Below are 10,562 nucleotides of genomic sequence, written 5' to 3'. Positions count from 1 at the left end.
CAAATGTCATTTAACTATACTTGCTCTTTAAAGGAATTCTTTATATCCTCTGAATTTTCATAGCATTACAATTCTTATTTGTTGATTGTTCCATTATATGCACATTTTGTTAGTGTTACTAATACAATATTTGGCATGTTGAATAACACCCAGCATATTTGCTTGTGGAGCAGCCTCAAAGTCTGATGATACGAGGACAGTATAACCATTAGAAATGCTCACTGTTAATTTCTTCCTCCTTGACTTTGTACATTTTTGTATGAGGCCTATTTTCATTTATAAACAATTAGCTGTTATGGTTTTACTTACTTCTTTATAAGGAACTTGTTGAAGTCTGAAAAATACATTTGTTTCATATAGATTGGCTCTTTTATTTAAAACACAAATAAATTACTTTCAAATACTCCAGAATAGTTACAAAAAACTTAAAAATAGGGGTCTCCGAGTGGATCATCTGGTAGAAGCAAAGCCACGTGGTGCACAGAGTGAGTCATACAGTGCAGGTTCACATCCTGTCTGTGCAAAGTAGGCTGGGGACTCCGAAGGGAACATCACATTGTCTCTGGCGTCCACATGGGTTAGAGAGGTAAAACCAACAGGGACTGTTTCTCCTCATCACTCTACAGCAAACCCTGCTGGCCAGGTGCCCAGTGAGCTCAGAGCAGACACCTGCACGACTGGCCTTTATTCTCCAGAGGTAGCTCGCTGACACTGACACTTGAGTTCCTGGGTTAAAAAGGAAGCTGGATTGGTCATGGGATCGGAAGACGCCCACTGAATCTTTGGGTCTCCTGAGCCATGTGGGGAATTTCTGCATTGAAAAGAAAAGCAGTTGGGATTCCAAATTGGGAGACAATCAGGGGAAACAAATTATAATTGGACACACTAAAGTAAAAAACAAAAGAAAGTCTACAACTTACACTGAGGCACATGTCATCTGTCTCAACCAAGTTCCCCTCATTCACACAGGTCCCTCTTTATATAACCCACCTGGTTAATCACTGAGTCAGCCTCAATTAATAAACTTAACAGATGAAACAGTTAGTGAAAAACACACTTTTACACTTGTAATAAACTATATCAATTGATAGTGTTAAAACTTTCAATTCAGCTAAAATAAATACATCATAAAACAAAGTAGTTCAAATCTAAAGTGCTACACATTATAGAAAAAAAAAACAGTGAACAGGTACAATTGTTACATATCTGACAATATGTACTCTGTATAATGATTCAAAATACCTTTCATATCAGAACAAAAGCATAACTTCTTGTAAAATATTATCATTCAAATCCTTGTCAGTAATACTGAATGTTAACTAGTCTTTAAGAACACTCAAGGAACACGTTAGTGGTTTTAATTACTTGAACTGAATCTCCTTTGGTGTGGCTCACCTCCATGCTCTCCTAATAAAACATATTTTCCCATGTAACATCTGAGTTATGACTTGGCGAAAAGTTATGAAAGCTCAGAGCATTGGATTATAGAGGGCTGTGCTTATTTTAGGCATCAAGGGTAGAACCCCTATTCTGCGTCATTATAATTGAAAACATCAGTTTGCAACATTTACAAGGCTGCAATAAAACGTATTCCCCTGTGCTGCATTAAGTCACTGCACCACCATGTTTCCACAATATATATCATCACTCCTCTCACTAAGGTGGTTTGTATGGGAAAGCAATTTACTATTATTAGTTATTCACCCCACTTTTTGTTATTTATGTATTTGGTGCAGCCAAGCATCTTACAAGGTTCCAGTATGTTTGAAAAGCCTTTCTGTAGGTTAGCTTTCAAAGCTGCAAATTGCACACATATACAGAATGTACTATCTGCATTTAGGTCAAGTCTCCTGTGAAAATATTCCCACCCCAAGAAGATTAGGTAATATATGATATCATAACTGAAAGCAGCAGGTGGTGAAAGCTTAGGGAATACAAGTTTGTGTAATTTAAGGTCAGGTGTTTCATTTTGGATTAATATCACAAAAATATTTGGGTGGTGACACAGACAATTGAGGGAATTAATGTACAATTGCTTTCACCGGTATTTAAAACATCTTGTGGATACTTATTCAGTGTCTCAGCTTAATCCTCAATGGGCAGCATTCTGTATCCCAAATGTAGTCAAATAATGCACAGCCATTGGAAACATTATTGACTGTCACTGTTGGGTAGAGGCCAAAGACTCCAAGCCAAGGGTGGACCTTTACGCCAGGTTTGAAGTGCATTGGTGGAACATTTGTGAGTACATTTACAAACAACACACCTAGCACAGTGATTAAAATTTCATAGTGAACAAATAAGTTCATGGCAACATTATTTACTTTCATTACTTAAACTATAATATAATGGTACACTTGTATTTCTAGTGTAAAAAACTTTAATGTTTTTAAAGTTCATATTTAATTTTTCCATTGTAGTATTTTGTATTTCAGTCTATTATTATAGATTTAACATGTAACTGTTCAGCATGGGTGGCACAGTGATGTTGTGGTTAGCATCACTGCCTCAAGGTTCTAGGTTCAATTCCAGCCTAGGGGTCTGTCTGTGTGGAGTTTGCATGTTCTTCCCTTGTCTGCATGGGTTTCCTCTGGGTATTTCAGTTTCTTCCCACAGTTCAAAATTGCCCTTGGTGTGGTGCCCTGCAATGGACTGGCATCCTGTGCAGGTTGTAATCCTGCCTCGCACCCTGTGTCTGCCAGGTTAGGCTCTGGCTCACTGTGACCATGTGAAGGATTAAGATGGATGTTGTCAGCACATTTCAGTTATATAAGTGGTTATTTTGCATTATTGTATTGAACTCGCAGCATAGTAACGACAGCTTTTGTAGCAAGTAATTTTCAAACATTATGTGTCAATAAAATCAATCTGATAATGATTTGAAATTGAGTCAATGAGGTTGTTAATGAACATTTTTTGTTAAAAAGCTTAAATGTTGAAGATCACATACTGTACATCACTTCCTGTCTCAACGACTAGATAAGGGGAAGCTGTTAATCAAAATGCATGCTAATGAGATCAAGAAAAATGAATGGAAGCATAATTTGCTGTTATGGAAACTACTAGCATTCAGGGAGACGGCTCTCCCACCAGCGAGCAGCAGCCAAATAGAAATAAAAAATAAAGGAATATCTATTTTGTGTGTAATTTCTGAAATTCATTTAAAATTGTGCATTTCATCCAGAGTGTACATTATCCGGCGTGTGGGTAAAAATCAGACTGCATGGATTTAAATAAAGATAAAATAAAAATAAACTTAAAACCCACTAGTCATTTATTCTCATTCGGGGGGATATTTTGCCAAAGCTTACTATATACAACTCTTTTAATGCGCATTCTGCAAATTTTTTTGTTTAAAAATAAAAAAATGTAAAAATTGGATGGGGCGGGATAGCTGTTTATGTAGACTCATTTTCTTATGTTGATATCTACTTTTGGATGTATTTTAGTATGTATGATTGTAGACTATAAATAAAAACACTTGAAGTGCCATTTGTGTTTGTATAATATACAATGTATGTAACACTTCATTATATATTTATTACATTTTTAAAATTTGATCGAACCCCCTAACTCAATACAATCTGTTTATAATTAATTGTTATAATCATGCATTTCCTCTGGTACTCTTTGCTCACCTCCACGATAAATAAACTCAACATTATTAGAAGTAGCCACTGAAAACTTACAGTATAAATACAAATTTGTGAAGGTGTGTGACAGGATTGGCTGATGTGGTGACGTCAGGCCAGAATGCACGAGCTGCAGAGACACAGATAATGCGTTGCAAAAAGGCACTGCTGGGCCATTTATTTAAACACAAAGAAATAAAAACAACACTGCTCACAGAGCAAAATAAAACAATAAACAAAACAAGTCACAAACACAAAATATAAATCTAATAAGCAGGTCAGGCTGTTCCTCCTCTCAAACACCCACCTGCTCTCCAACTCGAGCAGGGAAAACTACAGGGTTTTTATATTGGTGACCATCTCCCGATTAGCAACAATTAATTAATTCAGGAGATGGTCACCTTCTGGATGAGGTTATCTGGATGGAGCTTTCACATCTGCGCTGCCGAAAAATAACAAAACTCTGCTTTTCACCATCACATATATAAATACATAAATTATAATAAAACAAAACAGATACAAAATAAAACACAATGAAAACACAGGGGCAAAGGGGTACCGCATTCTAAAGTGCAGGGCTCCTAGCCCTGTCACAAGGTGAAAGTGCACATTGTACATAAAGTGTGAGGGGAGTCTGACATCCGTACAAATACGTTTAGGCAAAATCCATGTCAATGATCTATTGCATGACAGCCCAGGGAGGAATATTCTGAGGAGACCCCAATGGTTCAAGATAAGGCGCAACATTCTCCTTACCTTCCTCAAGTATGTCGAACATTTCTTGGTCACCTATATCTATGCTGTTCAGTTTGGGAGTCATATTGAAGCACACCCCCTGATTTGTCAAGGCTCTGAAAGCTCCTTTTTATTAAACCAAAGATCTGCTTGATCACATTCCTAATGGATCTATGTGCCCTGTTGGCATTGTGCCCCTGTTCTTCGTTCTTGTGTGAATTAGACACAGCTGTTAAAAGCCAAGGACACATTGCAAATCCGCAATCACCTGTGTAAGGAAACTTTATTGTATTATCTAGTATGCCATTTTTATATATCAAGATTTCATTATTTACTCTTAGGTTTTTATTAGGTAGAAGTCAGTTGTCAGATAATGTACGTATCCAGAGTTCAGATTGCATTGAAAATTTCTTGGTAGTAACATTACACTTCATGAAAATAACTGTATATCATTTTAGCAATACAACAAACATTTCGCAAGTTTGCAAATGGTTAAAACAAGTGAATAAATCTCACAAGTATAGAAAAGGCTAAAATATTTCCATTTCCACACAAACAAAAGAAATAGTCAGAAGAAGCACTACTCGTTAAGATATTAAAATTATTTAATAAATCAGCATCATTTCAGAAATCACATTAGTAGGGCTAATAAATAACAAAATAGACATAACGACCGCTTGAAAATACCAAAATCAATGCTACATACTGATTTGTTCATTAACACTGGAGTTATCAATTTTTTGAAAATCCCACCCATATTGTGTTGTGTAGTTATAATATAAACACAATCCTTAGTTTTTTTAAATTTTTTTTAATAAGTTTGGTATCCTTATTAACTGTTGTCTACGGTTTGTTTACAGATGAAAATGACTACATTTCAAAACTAAATTAAGATAGTTTTAACTTAAATTTCTAATATCCATGTCTGTTAAGAGTTTCCAGCATAGAAAGCGTAAATATAATATATTATTATGAGACAGCACAGGGTCAATAAAAAGTAGTTAGTCACATTGGTGGCCAGTTGTGGTTGAATGGGTATGGCTGCCCAAAAAGTAAGATGAAGGTTACATTAAAAAAGTCAGACATTATAACCAGTAACCATGAAAAGAGTCAAAAAAAAAAAAAAAGCAGTCAGAAGCATTAAGTCTTCTGGTAAAGAAGCCTGTGGTTGGAATATTCTAAATGGAACCTATTCTATGTAAAATGTAATTTGTGTTGTAACAGAATTGTTTCTTAACAATGAGACTTTGTGTTACTGAGTGGGCATGAATGTCAACTTTACCTGTCCACTTTCCAGGTATGAACAATATGCCTGGTGAAGTGTTTAACAAAATGATTGTACAAAATGTTGCAATCAGCATGTGAAATAAAAATAATAAAAAATTCACTAGGGTCTATTTGAATTAACTTTAAGGCATTGTGTGTAACTTAATAAATCCGTATATATATATATATAATATATATATATATATATATATATATATATATATATATATATATATATATATATATATACACACACACACACACACACATATATATATATATATATATATATATATATATATATATATATATATATATATATATATATATATTCAATTCATCAAGAGATTTGAACGCCCTTTTTGCTAGAAAAACGATCAACCGAGTTATCATTTATAGGTAAACAGTAACAATTGGCGGCAACAAAAGAACCGACTTTTTTGATAAAAAATATTATATATTTATATATATATATGATATATATATATATATATATGCGTGCGCGTGGTCGGATATGAATAGTATGATGAACATTTGACTGGAAAAAGGTGGTATGTTCAGAGAGCTGTTTTATATCCCAGAACTGCCAGTAAGGTAGGGAGCTAAACTCACTATCATTATTAGCTACTGGAAACAGACTTCGCAGTATCAGCTATGTCTTGGGACCTATACGGCAAAATAAAAAATGTAAACATTAAAATAATATGTTTTCTTTTATGCTTTGAAAGGTACACTCCCTTTAAATATTGTCAGATGCTGAGTTTCTTTGCTTCATGTGTGGGAGTGAGCCTAATCATCCTGTGTTGGTCATATGTTTTTCCTTCTTTTCATTTTGGTGGAGACATTGTTCTTGGTATCTATAAAAAACTTTTCAGATTGCAGAATGTTGGCTAAAAGTGAAAAGAGAACTAGGCAGCAGGTCACAGGCAGAGTTGGGTTTGGGGGAAAGGGGGTGTACTGCCTTTGTTTTATTATTTTTTGTAATTAAAAAAAAAAATATATATATATATATATATATATATCTATATATATGATTCTGGAACCAGAGTTCAACTGCACGACTTTGGCAAACGTGACTTCCGTCTGTGTGATGTAAAAAACGATTTCCCCCTTTGGGGGGGAAACACCCCCAGTGAGTAATGGACTCATACATGGGGGGGGGGGGGGGGGGGGGGTAGGGAGGTTGGGGTGCCAGGTTTCTGACACCACAGACAAACCATCTGAGGCTTCTGGCTTTGTACTCCTTGAATGTCTCTGCAGAAAAAAGCACAGTACTGTTTTAACATCCACCTCCCACCTTCTCTTTCTGTGTTATAATAGATAATGTTGACATATGTTCCCTGCTGGCTAGAAATACTATACATCTATGAAAGGTAAAATTTTCAAGCTATGACAACACTTATTTTATTTGGACAGAACAATACTTGTTGGATTTGACTCAGAAAGTGGGCTGTGTGGCAGTTTTTTAAGTTTATAATGTAGTCATATTCTGATGGCAGAATCATATCTGTTAAGATCACATATAGGTTGTGATTTTTGTAAAAGGCACCAGTTTTCTACAATGTGTTATGGATGTGAAATGAATACTGAAGCGAAACAATCAGCCTCATCAGATTTCGATATTTTGGGGAACATTAATGTAATTTATCTAGTAACACCCAAACAGTCTACTAGCACTGATATTTCATACTTAGGGGGAAAAAACCCATCTGTTTGAATTCTAAACAGTTCTAAATAGAATCATTAATCTAAAACAGGTCACAAATAGTAACAGTGTAACAGTTATTCTGTGCACACACATACAGACCAAATATAAATTTCATGTTAATATAATGGTCCTAAAAATCTGACATTGAAGGAAGACTTTGAAAACCTGCCGAACCCTCTTTGTGTTTGGAAAGTCTGCATCAGGCTGAGAGCAAGTAAATAGTCATTGAGTGCTAGGAAAAGGAAACTATTAGCGTTGTTTTCTTTTAAAAGATTAAAACAGCTGTACAGAGCATATCATCATAAACTCTGAAATATGAAATTCTTTGTTGGATTAAAAAAGGCTCTTTAACTAGGGTAGATTACAAACACCTCAAGGCACATTCCACTAGCAGTTCTAAACAACCAGTATTCCCATACATTTAATTGGGTAGAGCAGTATAATGTGTTAATATGTATTAGAATCAGGGTTTTGGTGTTGAGCCAATGTCGAGCCTAACTGTGAATCATCAAGACAGTTTCCCAAAATGCCCAAACAAGATAATATACTGGATGAGTTACAAAATGTTGTTGTAGTTGGTTCTATTCTCATGTACAGTTTTGCTGTGTATATCTTAAAATCAGCCAAAACCTGCTATTTGAGAATGCACTCTATTGAAGGGCATGGTCATTAGAGTGTAAGGGTCTTTTTTCTCATGCATATTTTTGTTCCTCATCAAAATCAGGTTCTCGTAAACAGGAAATAAGAGGTTTTTTTTTTGTTTTTATCACAGAAGTACAGAGTTTTGCTCACCTCCCGTTTTCTACCCATAGTGCCATACACAGAAGCTTTTACCATACTCAATCATGCAAACAAAATCCCACTGTTAAAACCAACCATTTCTTTAAATGAAGGCATGTGCAGTATATACTGTGTTGTACGGTTCTGTGCTGTCTGTGTTAATCCACTATAAGGAAGGTATGTTCACTCTGCTTTTTTTCACACTGCTTACTATATATAAAATATCTGCTAAAGTGGAAATAACCAAGTCTTAACAAAAACCTGTCTTACCTCTTATTAACATACCTGAAAGGACTTGCAATATAGTTGTTATATTACTGAGACCTTTAAGGAAAATTAATGGTATGGTTATTACCCTTGTGATTGCCTTACTTTAAATATTTATTAAAGATTTAAAATTGTTAACCAACTTTTTTGAGGAACACTAATTACTGGTATTAATAATTGTATTTTGATTTAATTTGTAATTCAAGTGTTTTACAACATACAAAGGTGTGACTAAGTTAGTAACAGTATAAGAAACTCTTAAAATCAATTATCAAGATTATCTTGATTATCACAGCAATACAAAAATGACTCTGTATACTCTTGTTTTAAACCATTTACACCTATAGAGTGTTACATGGTTATGCAAAGCAAGCTGTTTAATCATTGCTGTGTTGAGTTGTTGATCTCAGCTCTGTGGTTCATGGCCAATGCCAATTTGGGTTGTAGTCACCTTCTTAAAGGAGAAGTGAGCAACCACTAGCAATAGCGCTACAGTTGACAGCTCACAAAAAACACTAATAATGCACACCATGCATTCAAAATAATATACATGCTATATAATTTCCTTCACCTCTATCGTGAGCAGGTAGGCCAAACAAACACATATGGGGAAGACTGTATAACTAAATTATAAATTCTGCTCCTCTGAACCATCTCTAATTTGAAATCAGACCAGCAGGTGTTGCTAGCATTTTATTGCATGCAGCACGTTAGTACAGTACTCTACAACATTAAGCCTCCCTTTGCTTTATCTTTTGATTGTGCACATAGTAAACCATAAGTGATCTAAAAGCCTTTATGTTCTTTGATGACACTTCCTGTAAATTCTTGACCACATTGCCTGCATGCATAATGGAAGGAGCCTAAAATGTTAACAACTTTTTTAGGTGAAAGGTAGCAATGACTGTGTGAATACAAAACATGACAAACATGGTAAAATGACCCTACTTAAGGACTAATACACTGGGTCATTCCTAAGGTGCAACTGGCAATTGGGTCAAATGGTGATGCATAGCATGGTTTTGTAATGTGGACGACTGTCAAATGAGGACTAGGTTGAGACTTAAACTAGATTTAAACTCGGGCCTCCTAGATGAAGTGCTAAAGCATAAACCTACTGTTCTACCACACCACAAAATCACCCCTAAGATACAGTGGGCTGTATTTATAAAGGTTGTTCACATCATGGTGCCATTTTCGTATTCAAGTACAACGTAGCTTCTAAGTTTGTATTGTATCACCACAAGTTTTCAAATAGTATGTTTTTTTTTGTTTTTTTTTTATTTAATTTTTATGTTGGGATCTTGTATACACTTAAGTGGGAGTTTCACACATTCTTGTTCCCAGTCTCAAAAACCCTACTGTCTTTGATCATCAATGAAAATCCCAACATATACAGTATTTAATATTGACACACAGAGTGGGTTATAATGAGTGAAATGGTGATATAAAAATAATAAAGTATATATACAGTTACTATTATGATATTGGGTGGGGACATGGTTTAAAAAAAATAAAAAAAACAAGGGCTTTTAAGTTCATCCCCAGCCATAATCCAGATCTGTTTATTTCTATGTATTCCAGGGTTAAAATGCTCTCAGCTGTTTTTGTCTCTGCCTGTTGGAATCTGGGATACAAAAGCATTTAGTATAGCAAGCTCTGTTGCCAAGACACCCTTGTTATTAGTTATTGGAAGACAACTGTAGCCTACATAGATTACTATAAGCCTGATAGCTGTACAGACCTCCATGTGCACATCTGCAAATAAATAAATCACACAGCATGTTGGCTGTTTTTAATTATGTAAAAAAAGCTACAAATAATAAATATAAAAAATTAAAAAATTAAAATAAAAAACTGTGACCTGAAAATAACTTAGTTAAAAGTAATACACCACAAAACATCCCTGGCGTTACATCACTATGGAGCACCATAAATTATTCAGCTACAAAGGAAGACGATATGAACAGATGAAAGTTTATACATCAAACATAAGTAAATTAAAGTTTACATTTACAAACCATGAATATTAAAAGATGTGCTGACGGACAAGAAAGTATAATTTCCGTTGATTGAAAGACAATACAAAACTATAACCCTCAATGAAACATGCAAGTACCATGAAGAAGGGTATTTATGAAAAGAACAACACTTGTATACATAGAGCCCAGTGT

This window comes from Polyodon spathula, chromosome 11, assembly GCF_017654505.1.
Source record: "Polyodon spathula isolate WHYD16114869_AA chromosome 11, ASM1765450v1, whole genome shotgun sequence".
Classification (NCBI taxonomy): domain Eukaryota; kingdom Metazoa; phylum Chordata; class Actinopteri; order Acipenseriformes; family Polyodontidae; genus Polyodon; species Polyodon spathula.
The sequence above is the reverse complement of the archived record's forward strand: the minus strand, read 5'-3'. Positions refer to the sequence as shown.